Source organism: Dipodomys spectabilis, unplaced genomic scaffold (assembly GCF_019054845.1).
Source record: "Dipodomys spectabilis isolate Male_0828 unplaced genomic scaffold, ASM1905484v1 ptg000178l, whole genome shotgun sequence".
In the NCBI taxonomy this organism is placed as follows: Eukaryota; Metazoa; Chordata; class Mammalia; order Rodentia; family Heteromyidae; genus Dipodomys; species Dipodomys spectabilis.
The window spans coordinates 8,931,105-8,944,069 of record NW_024870855.1 but is presented as its reverse complement, the minus strand read 5'-3'; positions in this window follow the sequence as shown (position 1 = coordinate 8,944,069).

The following is a 12,965-nucleotide window of genomic DNA, read 5'->3' as shown; positions in this document are numbered from 1 at the left end:
AGTTAATCATATGTGTTAATATGTGTACATAATATTAGTCTTTTGATAAAGATCAATTTTGGTGATATACTCTGGTAAAATAGGAGGGGTTTGAACATAATGATTTAGGTGGGAATATAAATTGGTGTAATCTGTTCAGAGTGGTTTGCAATATTTACTTAAATAAAAAGACACATAATGTTTGACCTAGAAATTCCTTCCCTATTACTTTCACCTACATACCTAATGTCTAGAAAAACAAATGTTTAGATGATATACATTAGCATACCAAATGTAATACATTTGTCAGAGAGATGCTAACTTTTTACCATCCGATGGACTATCATACAGCTATGACAAAACCCAGAGTACATTGGTTTGAAGTGATCTCAAAGAGACTTTAAGAAAACATGACATGTATATTTTCTTGAAATGGTATGAAAGAAGCTGGTAAAAGTAGCCATACCAGCTGGGCACCAATTGCTCACACCTGTAATCCTAACTACTCAGGAAACTAGGATCTAAGGATCATAAGTCAAACCCAGCCTGGACAAGAAGGTCCATGATACTCTTATCTCCAATTAACTACAATTCTTTTAAAATTAGATGTGGAGCTGTGTCTGAACTGGTGAGAGTACTAGCCTTGAGCACAAAAGCTCAGGGACAGTGTCTAATCCCTGTGTTCAAGCCTCAGTACTGGGAGGAGGGGAAATTAAAGTAATCATACACGTGAAGGTAAGCAAGGAGCTCAAGGCTTAAGGTAGGAGGGAAATTTCCTTAACATTCTTTTCAAGTCCTTTTCAATTCTCAACTCTGAGCATCTATTTTCTCTATTTCCCTCTCCATCTCTCTATCTCTCTCTGTCTTTCTGTGTGTATATATATGTGTGTGTGTGTGTGTGTGTGTGTGTGTGTGTGTGTGTGTGTGCATATATATTTATTTATATACATATACAGAAGATAAAAATCTATCACAGGGCCATACAAACTCGGGCCTTGTAAAGCATTGCTCTTAAACAACTTATTTGTCAAAATGTAAACTTTCTTAAAGACTAAAGTATACCCATTCTTTACTCTTCTTCACATGCACAGTAAGTTGAAAGCATGTCTCTGTAAATTCAGATAAAGGAAGCTTTGTAGCCATTATTAAATGGTTTCCCTGTAAGATTTATTGCCATAATTGTGACAGAGCAAATGATTTTTTTTCTGGCAGCAAAAATAGTTTTCAAAAGAAACTAGGTACTGTGTTTTCTTTCCCCAAGTATAGATACCCCTAAATTACATGGTGTCCCAGAGCATGCCACAGTTAGAAGAATGATGCATTGCTTCTCCAGTCTCATTAAGAAAACTACACAGTTAACTCTTTGTGCCTTGAAGGGTGTCTCTGATGAACTTTGTTATTAGAACAACATTCAGCTGGAAGTTATGTATTCAAACTAACTAATTTTGTAGCTTGCAAAGTAGATTCTAAAATAAAACAGAAATGTCCTGGCAGTTGATACATTCTGTAACCAGGACTGAGCATTCCAAGGCTTTATGTGGCTGTTAGTGGAGGGAACAAAAGGAAACATAAAAGATCTCTATTAGATGACTGACAAGAGGGTTATTCATACACAGACTAAGACCAAGAGGTTCAAACGCCTCACTCACGTTTTCATTTTTCTTATTTATGCACTTAACAGCTCCTGGTTTCAGTGCTTGGGGACTCCAAAGTAAACGGTATACAGTATCTGCCCAAGAGCTTACAGCGTTGTGTCAGGGGTGTTGGAGGGAGGCAAACACGGAAACAAATAAATGGAATGCCAAATGGAGGAAGAAAGAAGTCTCTTAGGTGTCCAGAGGGACATTGGATAGGGTAGAGAAACAGGGAGAGAGAGAGAGGGGGAGAAAGAGAAAGACACAGAGAGAGAGAGACAAACAGAGACAGAGACAGATACATAGAGTGGGTGTTCCATTCACGTGTATGTTTGATGGAGTTGAGGGTGGGGCAGGCTAAGCAAAATTCCAAGTGGAGAAAACACTACCCTGAGAAGCTATGGAGGTGGAGAAATGTTCACCCGATGTGTGGGGGTGGAGGTCAGCTTCAAGCAGCCGTGCTACTGGAATATGGTGAGAGGCAAGAAGGAGCGAAGATGAGCTAGATGAGAAGCACACAGGAGAGGCCCAGTAAGTTGCTGTGAAGCAGGATGGACAGCTGTGAGAAAAATGTAGCAAGAATCACAATCCTTTTTGGGTGTGTATGCTGGTCCTAGAGCTTGGGTACTGTTCCTGAGCTTCTTTTTGCTCAAGGCTAGTGCTCTACCACTTGAGCCACAGCTCCACTTTTGGCTTTGTATGTGTGTGTGTGTGTGTGATTAATTAGAGATAAGAATCTAACGGGCTTTTCTGTCTGGGCTGGCTTCTAGCTGCAATCCTCCTATCTCAGCCTCCTAGTAGCTAGGATTACAGCTGTGAGCCACAGGTTCATGGCTTGGTAAGAATCACAATCTCTGATGGCCCTTAGAAATCTGCTTATATCAGAAATGCTGACTATGAAACTTGAGGTTCTAACTACATAATTCATTATGGGAGGTCAGCCAGAATATAATTAGTTGTGTAATAATTTGTCTTCTGATAACCTAATTGGAAAAAAAATTGGAAAAAAGATTTCCACCATAGAAAATATTGCTTGTATAGAACTGCTTTTCTCTCCACTGGAAAAGCCCAATTCACAAGAATGTTAATAGACTTTGGGGGATTGGTGTTTGAAACATCAGGGTTTTATCACAACTACTGTCTTTTATTTGGATATACTTTTCAAAAAAAATTGCATTTCTCAGAATGGAAAAAAAAGTTAACTAAGCTATTAGAACAAAGTTATTAATGTCTCACAAAATAAACATGAAAAAGTCACCACAAATAGGAAACTACATAAAAGTAAAAAGAACTGTAGAAGAAGAGTGTATTAGTCAGTGTGTTGTTACTATGACAAAATGTCCAAGAAAACAATTCAGGGTAAGTTTCAAAGTGCTTTCCTTAGGCTTACGGTGTCAGAGATTTCAGTCCATGGTAATTTGTCTCCATTGCTTCTGGGTCATTCATGGTGATGTGGAGCATCAGGCAGGGAGCATGTGGCTCACCTCATGGTAGATAGCACAGACAGAGGAAGGGTCTGGGGACAAAGTATGCCCTTTGCTTCAAAGGCACATTCCCAGTGACCTTCTTCCAGACTGACCCCTCCTACCATAAAGGCATCAAATTATGAATCCATCAATGGATTAATTCAGATACTTCATGCTCTAATTACCTCTCAACGACTGAATCCACCAGCTGGGAAACAAGTCTTCAACACATCAGCCTTTTTGTTGTTGTTGGTAGAGGTTGTGGGGCTTGAACTCAGGGTGTGGGCACTATCCTTGAGTTTTTCTGCTCAAGGATAACGCTCTACCACTTTGAGCCACAGCTCTACTTCCAGTTTCCTGGTGGTCAATTGAGAGATAATAGTCTCAAGGCTTTACCTGCCCTGGCTGGCTATGAACCATGATCCCCAGATCTCAGTTTCCTTAGTAGCTAGGATTACAGGCGTGAGTCATTGGCAACCAGCAATACACATCAGCCTTTTGAGGAACATTTGATATCCAAGCTCTAACACACAGGATAAAAGGGAAATGAAGTAATTTTTTTTGAAAAAAAAAGTTTATTCTTTAGATCTATTATATTTACTGTGTCCTACGATCATTACCAGTTTCCACTTCTAGAACCTTCTAATTTACAAATGAAACTGTACTAATTAAAGAAAAACTTCTCAATCTCCTTTCTTCCCAGGATGGTCACCAACTACTTTCTGTTTTTAAGAATTTGAAGCTGGGTACTGGTGGCTCACACCTGTAATCCTAGCTACTCAGGAGGCTGAGATCTGAGGATTGTGGTTCAAAGCTAGTCTGGGCAGAGAAGTCCCCATGAGATGCATATCTCTAATTAATCACTCAAAACCGAAGTGGATCTGTAGCTCAAAGTGGTAGAGTGCTAGCCTTGAACAAAAGAGTTCAGGGGACCATGCCCAGGCCCTGAGTTCAAGCCCCACAACTGACCAAAACAAATGGAGTATTCCAGGAACCTCCTATAATGATGAGCTTGAATGTAAATTTGCTAAACTACCTTCTTTTCTCTGTTCCACTCAGAGTTCACAGACGTGTGCATGGTTATGCTCAGACTCAGGAGGAGTGGCCTTCTGGCTCAGTTACTTTTTGGAGCCTGAAGTTTGGGCCACAGAAAAGTCTGCAATTGGCCAGATACATTACAAAGTTAGTTAGCCACTGCATATAACTTATCTATAGGCAGAAGCAGATCATTCCCCTTCAGCTGGTTAATGTGAAAAATCCTTTCTCTTGCTGGCTTCTTGTACAACTACAATGGGCAGGTAACCCATTGTCCCTTGTTGGACCTTGTTCTCCTGCTAGGATACACTGGCCCATTAGAAATATGCTAGTTCTTACTTAATAAACCTTGGTGACATGACATGTCCACTGTAGTTAATATAGAATGCTAAATAATTTCAGGTGCAAAGAAACTGAGAATCTCTAAATAATAAATACAAGTCTTTACTGGTCCCAAACAAAAACAAAAACAAAAACAATGTTATCTCAGTTTATGTTATGTTATTAGGTTGAACAGCAAAATATATACAAATACTGAAGGAAGTGGATGTTTTAGCCCACTTTTTTGTGGTTTTGATTTTTCTGACTAGATTTAACAATGTAAAAGTTGCCTACTTGCTCAAATAATCAATCCAGTTCAGTTGAACTCATGCTTTGTCTTTGCATCATTGAAAAGGTGTCTTTTGGTGTATTTCTCATAGTTGAAAAATAATGCATATAAATCATTTAAAATGTGGATATTCTTAAAGAAAAAGGTTTGAAAATCATAAAATTCTCTGTGCCATCATGACCTTAACAATACCTGGGGAAACAGGACTCATGGCCAATGACATACGTTAAGGACTTTTTGTCTGAGGCAGTACAAGTATGGAAATATGTGGAGAACAGAGAGATGTATGGATTATATTTTCATTCTATGAATAGCCCATGTCCCCATTAACTTTTTTTTCTCAGCTTTTGTTGAATACTGTATTTTACATATGGTCCTCTCTGGCGATTATGCAAAGAATGCTTGTTCTCTGTTCCCAATTCAATCTGGAACTGCATCTGAATGGAAAGTCAAGCCAGAAGTAAGGTTGACACTCTCTTGTGAAAATACTGGATGCTGATAGCAACCACATGACTGGGGGCAGGGGAAGCACATGAATCTATTCTATGTCTATCCAGAGTATTAGCCAGAAGTCAAAGCATTACTCATGAACAGAATGAAGCATCTGAGGGAGGTGGGGAGTGGCCTGTGGGGTTGGGAGGATATTGCTTAGGATTGAAGTACTTGCTTAGCATACCTTAGCATACATGAGGCTCTAGGTTTTGATTTCCAGGATCACTAAATTGTTTGGTTATGTCTACATTAATGCATAAAGCAAATTGGAACTGAAACCTCAAAGTTCTATTGCTAGATCTTGGGTACAACAACATCAACAAGAAATCTTGAATATACCCACAAGAGCCATGATGATATTTTTGTAAAGCCTTCAGAAGGCTTTACTTTGAACAGAGCTACTGCCAGGGATCTGTGAGGGGAAAACAAGCAAAGAAAAACCTGTTCCTTAAGTAAGTAAGAAACAAATGAATGGCAAGTTAAACCTTGGAAAGTATTGTAAAATTTTTGGGTTTAAGTTAACCTATAGACCTTTGGAGAAACGATAAGATAGAAGAACCATCTATCATAACATGAGATTTTAAAGAATGTCTTCCTTTTTTGTTTGCAGAAGAGAATTTTTCCAAAGCATATTAGTTATCATCTGAGGTAGCTTCTCCTAAACTGTTTAGGTAGTAAACTGATAATTTTTTTTTTAATCAGAAATATTGTTTGGGTCATTAGCCCCCCAATTCTTGTAACTTTTTCTAAATTTATATCCTCCAGTACATTTTTCAAGATAGAGAAGATTCCAACTTCACAACTTTCTACTGTGCACATTTTTTCCCCAAAGCTGCCTAGAAGTCTGTGTTTGTAGTGTGTGTGTGTGTGTGTGTGTGTGTGTGTGTGTGTGTGTGTGTGTGTGTGTGCATGCTAGTCCTGGGGCTTGAACTCAGGGCCTGGCTGCTGTCCCTGAGCTTTTTTGCTTAAGGTTAGTGCTCTACCACATAAGCCATATCACCACTCCTGCCCTTAGGTAGTTAATTAGAGATGAGTCTCATGGACTTTCCTGCCTGAACTGGCTTCGAACTGAGATCCTCAGATCTCAGCCTACTGAGTAGCAAGGATTACAGGGGTGAGCCACCAGCACTAGGCTAGAAGTGTGTATTTTTTTAGTAGGCAGAACCTGTCACCTGTCACCCAGGGTCTAGAGGCTGGGTGATCCTACTTGAAACAGGTCAGCAGGAAAACCTTCCTTCTACAGACAACTAACAGACAAGATAGATGATAGCCAGACAGACAGGTGGATAATTACATAGAGAGAGTAAATTGAGTTTCACTATGAGATTCAAAGATAAAAATCAAGGTAATGGATACAGTGCAGCCCAAGGGGGCAATGGCGATGTTATTGAGCTTGAAAAGATGGATCAGCACAGAGAAGTCTTCTTTGGTGGCTTCCCTGAGCTTTACAGACCCAGAGCCCAGAGGTGGTTTTTTTGAAGGAAGGAACAGAAGTCACTTCTTCCAACATGTCTCTAAGTTTGTGTCTGCAAGAAAACCTTGACTGTATGTTATCACCTTGATCCCACTAGAGCTATCCTCCTAATATACAAACTTTTTGTCTCACTACCCTCAGCCAGTATGTGTGTGTGTGTATGTGTGTGTGTGTGTGTGTGTGTGTGAGATAGAGAATACTACAATCAACAACATTTTCATGCATTTTCACGTATTTGTGCAATATAGTAGAAAGTTCCCACATATGGTCCAATTATTCTTATGCCTCTCCAAAGCCATATTGTTCTGGACTGAACCTGCCTCTGGTGACAAATAATCAGAACAAAATGGTGCAACTGGAGAGAAATATTTTTGGCTGGGAACATGTCCATCTGAAAGAGCTTGGAGGGACCGATGAGCGTCCCAGAGACTGCTCCCACACTCACCGTCACTACTTCTTAAAGGTGTATTCCTCATTGTGAGCGTCACTGCTATTAGGTGACAAGATGACAAATACTCTCCACTGTACCACAACATGCATAGAAAAAAGAAAGTGACATCTTCTCACCCTGGAAGGGCTTGAGAGTTCCATCTAGCTGCAGACACTGACTTATTTTACCAAGGAAGTTTCAGTAGGGAGATGAATTTAAAGAACTGAATTTGTGTGTGTGTGTGTGTGTGTGTGTGTGTGTGTGTGTGTGTGTGTGCGCGCGTCAGTCTTGGTGCTTAAACTCAGGGCCTGGGCATTGTTCCTGAGCTTCTTTTGCTCAAGGCTAGTACTCTACTACTTGAGCCATAGCTCCACTTCTGGCTTTTTTGTTAGTTTAGTGGAGATATGAGTCTCACACTTTCCTGCCCAGTAGTTTTGACCTGTGATCCTCATATCTCAGCTTCCTGACTAGCTAGCATTACAGGTGTGAGCTAGTGGCACCAAGCTAGAACTGAATTTTAACGAAGGAGAGCAAGGTAAAATTATGAATTATGAAGAAGCCAGCCTGAGATATACAAGATGGGGTTTGAGAAAACATTCTCAATCTACATTTCTAAAAAGATCTCATCTGGTCCCTGTTCTGGCATCTGTGGCGGACTAGGTGGAAGTGTTCTGAAGGAGTTCTATAACAAACACCTGACTCTAGTTCCTGATACTGAGTAGCACTTACATTCTGTTTTCCCATTGTTTTCTCTGGGCTGCCACTAGGTAAAGATGGAATTGTCTGTATGATCGATGATCATTTTGTGTATCACCTCTACTTATAGATGCAAGCCCACACAGGAGATGAATGCCAGCCAGTTACAGAGGTTGGTGAGTGATGTTGCTTTTCACAGCCTGATCAAACAAATATCAGAGCGGCTGTTTTCTCCCACCCTGGGTTGTTTAAGTTCGACAAGTGTCAGGGGAATTGACAGACCATCTGGTGGCAAAATCAACTAAGGGAGCCATTCTTTCTTGGATAACTCTGCTCTTAAAAGAACAAGGGATAATGTTGGAAGTTTATGGACTTCAGGATAAATTTGGGGGGACAGGGGTGATGTAATTACAGACTGGTAAAAGCTGAGGACTAGTTAGGAGCTGTGATTATAAAATGCACTGCTTTAGCCTCCAGGTAGTATCTTTTTTTTTTTTTTTGGTGTCAGTCCTGGAGCTTGAACTCAGGGCCTGGGCACTGTCCCTGAGCTTTTTTGCTCTAGGGTAGTGCTCTACCACTTTGAGCAACAGCACTATCTCTGGTTTCCTAGTGGTTTTGAGATAAGAGTCTCACAGACTTTCCTGCCTGGGCTGGCTTTGAATGTGATCCTGAGTAGCTAGGGTTACAGGCATGAGCCACTGGTGCTAGGCCGTCTCTACTTTTGAGGATGGTTTATATCAGAGCCAGACTCATATTTGCAAAATGATTAAATATTGTCTTTCTGGGGGGTCTAGAACTGGCACTGAGCTCTGGGGGTCCTACTTTATGAGTCCGTGTACAACTTCACAGAAGGAATGAGAACAAAGGTTCCCATTCCCAATTATCAGCTTTACAATGAACAGTTCTGATTCTTCCATCGTTAGTGCTCCCTCCATGTATAGGACTTAGCATTGCCTGTCCAGGATACCTTATCATACCCTAAAACATACTTTGGGAAGCCAGATACTAATGACTCACACTTATAATCCTAGAGAGACTTAGATTTGAGTTTTAAAGCCAGGCCAGACAAATCTGTAAGACTCTTATCTCCAGTTAACTAGCAAAACATTGGAAGTAAAGGTGTATTGGGAGTGGTGGAGTCCTGTCTTTGAGTGGAAAAGCTAAGAGAGAGCACAATAACTAGAGATCAAGCCCCAGTAATAGCACAATAATAATAATATGTTGTTACTATTTGGTATTTTGAGGCTACAAAAAAAGGCCCTTGCTAGTCATAGAAGCATACACCTGTATTCCCAGTTGAGGCAAGATGATTTCAAATTTTAGACTAGTCTAGGCTACATATTGAGACTCTTGTCCCCAAAATAAAAACAAGCTAAAAACAATAATAACAATGAAAAAAAGATAAAGGCTCAGAGAAGTGCTAATTAAGTGTGTAGGTTCTGATTTATGCTGTCAGGTTTATGTATCACATCCATTCATTGTCTCCTAGTTATTTGACCTTGGACAAGATACTTAGCTTCTTTGAACCTCAAGGAGTAAGATAGAGTGAACAACAGCTTTGTCCCAGAGGATTGGTGAGAATTAGACTAATTGATATTTGGCTCCCAGCACAGTACTGAGCCTGTAGGGACTACTCAACAAAGCATCTCATTACTTTGGGATGTGACCTGGAAATCTTTGGGAATGTAGTCTTTGCAGGAGGTGCTTTATCCATGTGAACCAAATATAACCAGCTTGTGGAATGGTCCGATTGCCCAATTTCTGCATTTCTTGTTGTATAGCTTTCCATATATGAATCATTGTAGTATTCTCAAAACAAGCCAGGGTGGGATAAATTTGCTGAAGGGTAGGAAGTTGCAGAAGGAGAAGATGGTTAGTTTTTCATAAAAAAGTTAGTCAGAATGGACCAATGAAAAGAAATCCATCACCTGGCTCACTGTACAATGCTTAATAGATTGGACAGGTAGGCAGTGAAATGCATCTTTTTATGAAGTGAGATATCTATTGAAATGGATTTTCCTGTCTAATTGGTATAGACTAGTTTACTCTTGATAAGGGATGAGGGTCAAACAGCTATGAGTGTGTTTATGCCTAACTCATCATGCATGCACCTATGCATGTACAAACACACAAAGCTTCCTTCTGGCATTAGTCCCCTTCCATTTACAATAAAATCTACCTTCAATTCTGCATGACATTGCTGGCAGAAGGACGCAGTTGCTAGATAAGTGTTTGAGGCACTGACAGCAGGCTCTGGACTCAAACATTGATTTGCTAGTGTTCTGCCATCTTCCATAAAGGGAAGATCATGTCCTTGGCATCTGTGATGGAGAAATCTTCCAAGAAGGAGTTGGTTAAAAATGAGCATTTTAGTAAAAAAAAAAAAATCTTGCTATTCCTCTGTCACTGCCCAGGATAGAAAGATGTGGAGTCAATTTAGTGGCCTCAATTGTAGCTGACTCTGGAAGGAATAATATACTCAGGTCCCTTTAGATGCATATTGAACAGGGAGCTATTTCCAGAGCTGTGATTGTGCAGCTTACAACCTGATCAGACTTCCAAACACAGACAACTGCCTTAAAACAGGGCAGAGAGAGGTAAATACCTGTATCTTGGAGAACCAGTGATTGAAAGACTTCCAAGTTCATTTCTGAAGTGTATGTGGGAGTTCCCTGTTTCACAATTTTCTTGTCCAGCTTGATGCCAGGATGAGGTGTGAAATGGCCCAGTGGTGTTGGTAAACAAAGTTGGCCACTTCCTTCTCCATAGAGAGAGTCCAGACATATAAGGAAGACCTCCCATCTCCTACATAACTATCAGATAGCTAAAATGCCCACTGGTAACTGCAGGTGAAAGGTACGGTTTGGCAGGGAGGGATTCCAGTTGCTGGGGTGAGGAGTGGCCGGGGCGGCGGAGTGCACACAAATGTTCCCTCTTCATGGTTTCCTGCAGAGATGACTTGCAGGGGTCCAACCAAGCGGCGAATCTCATAGACTGCACTAATGTGACCAATTAAAATGAGCTAACTTGCAAGCAAACTGAAAATACTTGTATTTCCAGTTTATTCATCCATAGTATGATAGGTGCCAGACACTGTCCAAGTTCAAGAGATTCAGAGACGAGGGAAATACAAACAAACTGACATTATGCTCTCATGGAACTTCAGTTCTACAAAATGCAATAGGTGACAATAAAATAATCCTACTAAGAAATGTAAAATTCCATCCCTGAGGAGTGGTACAGGGAGGGGAGGAATGGGATGAAAGCGTAAGTGTGCTAGTTGACATTATTTGACAGTAAAGGAAGATTGCTCTGAGGAAACAAAGCTCTAGCTGGAAATTAAAGTAATTCCTGAGGTGAAGTGGTGTAAGGGAATTCTAGGCAGTGGGAAACAGCACAGATGTCCCCATTAATCCTTAGGAGGCACATTCCAAGATGCTCAGTGAAAGTCTGAAACCACAGCAAGCACAGACCCTCTATACACTGGGGTTTTTCTTTTCCTATGCATATATATGTGTGATAAGTATGATAAGGTTTATTTCACAGATTAAACCCAGTGAGTGATTAATGACCAATGGAGTAATTATAACTGCAGACTGTAATAAAATTTATATGAATATAATCTCTCAGAATCCCTTCTTGCACAGAATGATCCCTTCTTCTTCTGATAATGTGAGATGGATACAATACCTGTGTGATGCGGTAAAGAGGTGTGAAGGATGCAGGCACTGTGACCTGGCATCTGTCAGGGTTACTTGAACACAAACCCTGCAATACCATTAACGCTGATCTGATAACACAGATGGCTGCTAAGTGACTACTGAGCAGATAGCACATACAGCACACAGGACAATGGATTACTATGTCCTAGGTGGGTTGAGTAGAATGGTATTCATTTAAAACTCATGAAACTTCCAGGCACTGTTGGCTCATGCCTGTAATCACAATTAGTCAGGAGTCTGAGATTTGAGGATTGAGGTACCCAATCAGGAGACTCTTACCTCCAATGAACAGCCTGAAGTGGAGCTGTGGCTCACATGATGGAGTGCCAACCTTGAGTGAAAAAGCTAAGGGACAGTACCTAGACCCTGAATTCAGGCCCCTGTACCAGGGGCACACAAGAATAAAATGAGATTTAAAAAAACTTGCAAGTTATTTATGGAATTCTCCATGTAGTATTCTCAGACTGTGGTTGAGTGTGGGTAACTGGAAGCGTGCAAAGCAAAACCTCAGTTAGAGGGGACTACTGTAGATGTACACACTTTGGGGCCAGCAAGTGGGGGTGGGGGAGATCATGATCTATCTGAGGAAATAATGAGGCTTGGGTGGAGAGCTGGGGAGCAAGGCAGGGAATGTGGCTGGAGGAGTCAGTCTGGATCCTTCAGGGATTCCTAGATCATTTTAATTATCATTTGGCATAAGAATAATGGGAAACCTAATGATTTTGGTTTTTAAAAACTAGTAGTGCCATAAAACAGGACAGTTTCTTATATAGTTTCCACACACAAAGCTCCACATAGTGCCAAGTATTTTCAGAATGTCTCAGGCTTCACATCCCACTTGCCTGAGACCCGGTGGATGTCCAGGGGCTGTGGAGGGGAGCAGGCTTCACCAGATATTCTCTGATACACAGACAGGCTGATTTCCTCTAGGTGGAGACTCAAAGGACACACTGGAAACCGAAAGTGGGTGAAAGGAATCTAAATTGGTTAAATGTCAGATACATCTATGATTTATGTTTCTTTTACATCTCATTGCTGACAAAGCTAACATGCCTATATAAAGGGTGTGTGTGTGTGTATGTGTGTGTGTGTGTGTGTGTGTGTGTGTGTGTGTGTGTGTGTGTGTGTCGGCATAGAGACCATGAGATCTGTTGCCTGATTTCTCCCAATATCATGCTTAGGCCAGGGAAACACACTTTCTAGAAAAATACAAATTACATCCCATGAACCAGGCAACTTCCCATTAACTTTTCTTTCTTTTTATAACTAAACAAGCAAATGATACTCATTATATGTACAGTAAGAAATTTGTACAAAAGAATATAAAAAGAATGAAAAAAAATCCCAGTTCTGCTAACGTTTTGGTATATGTACTCTTAGGTTTTTTGTTTCTCTCCAAAATACAGTGGATATATCTTTCAGATTTC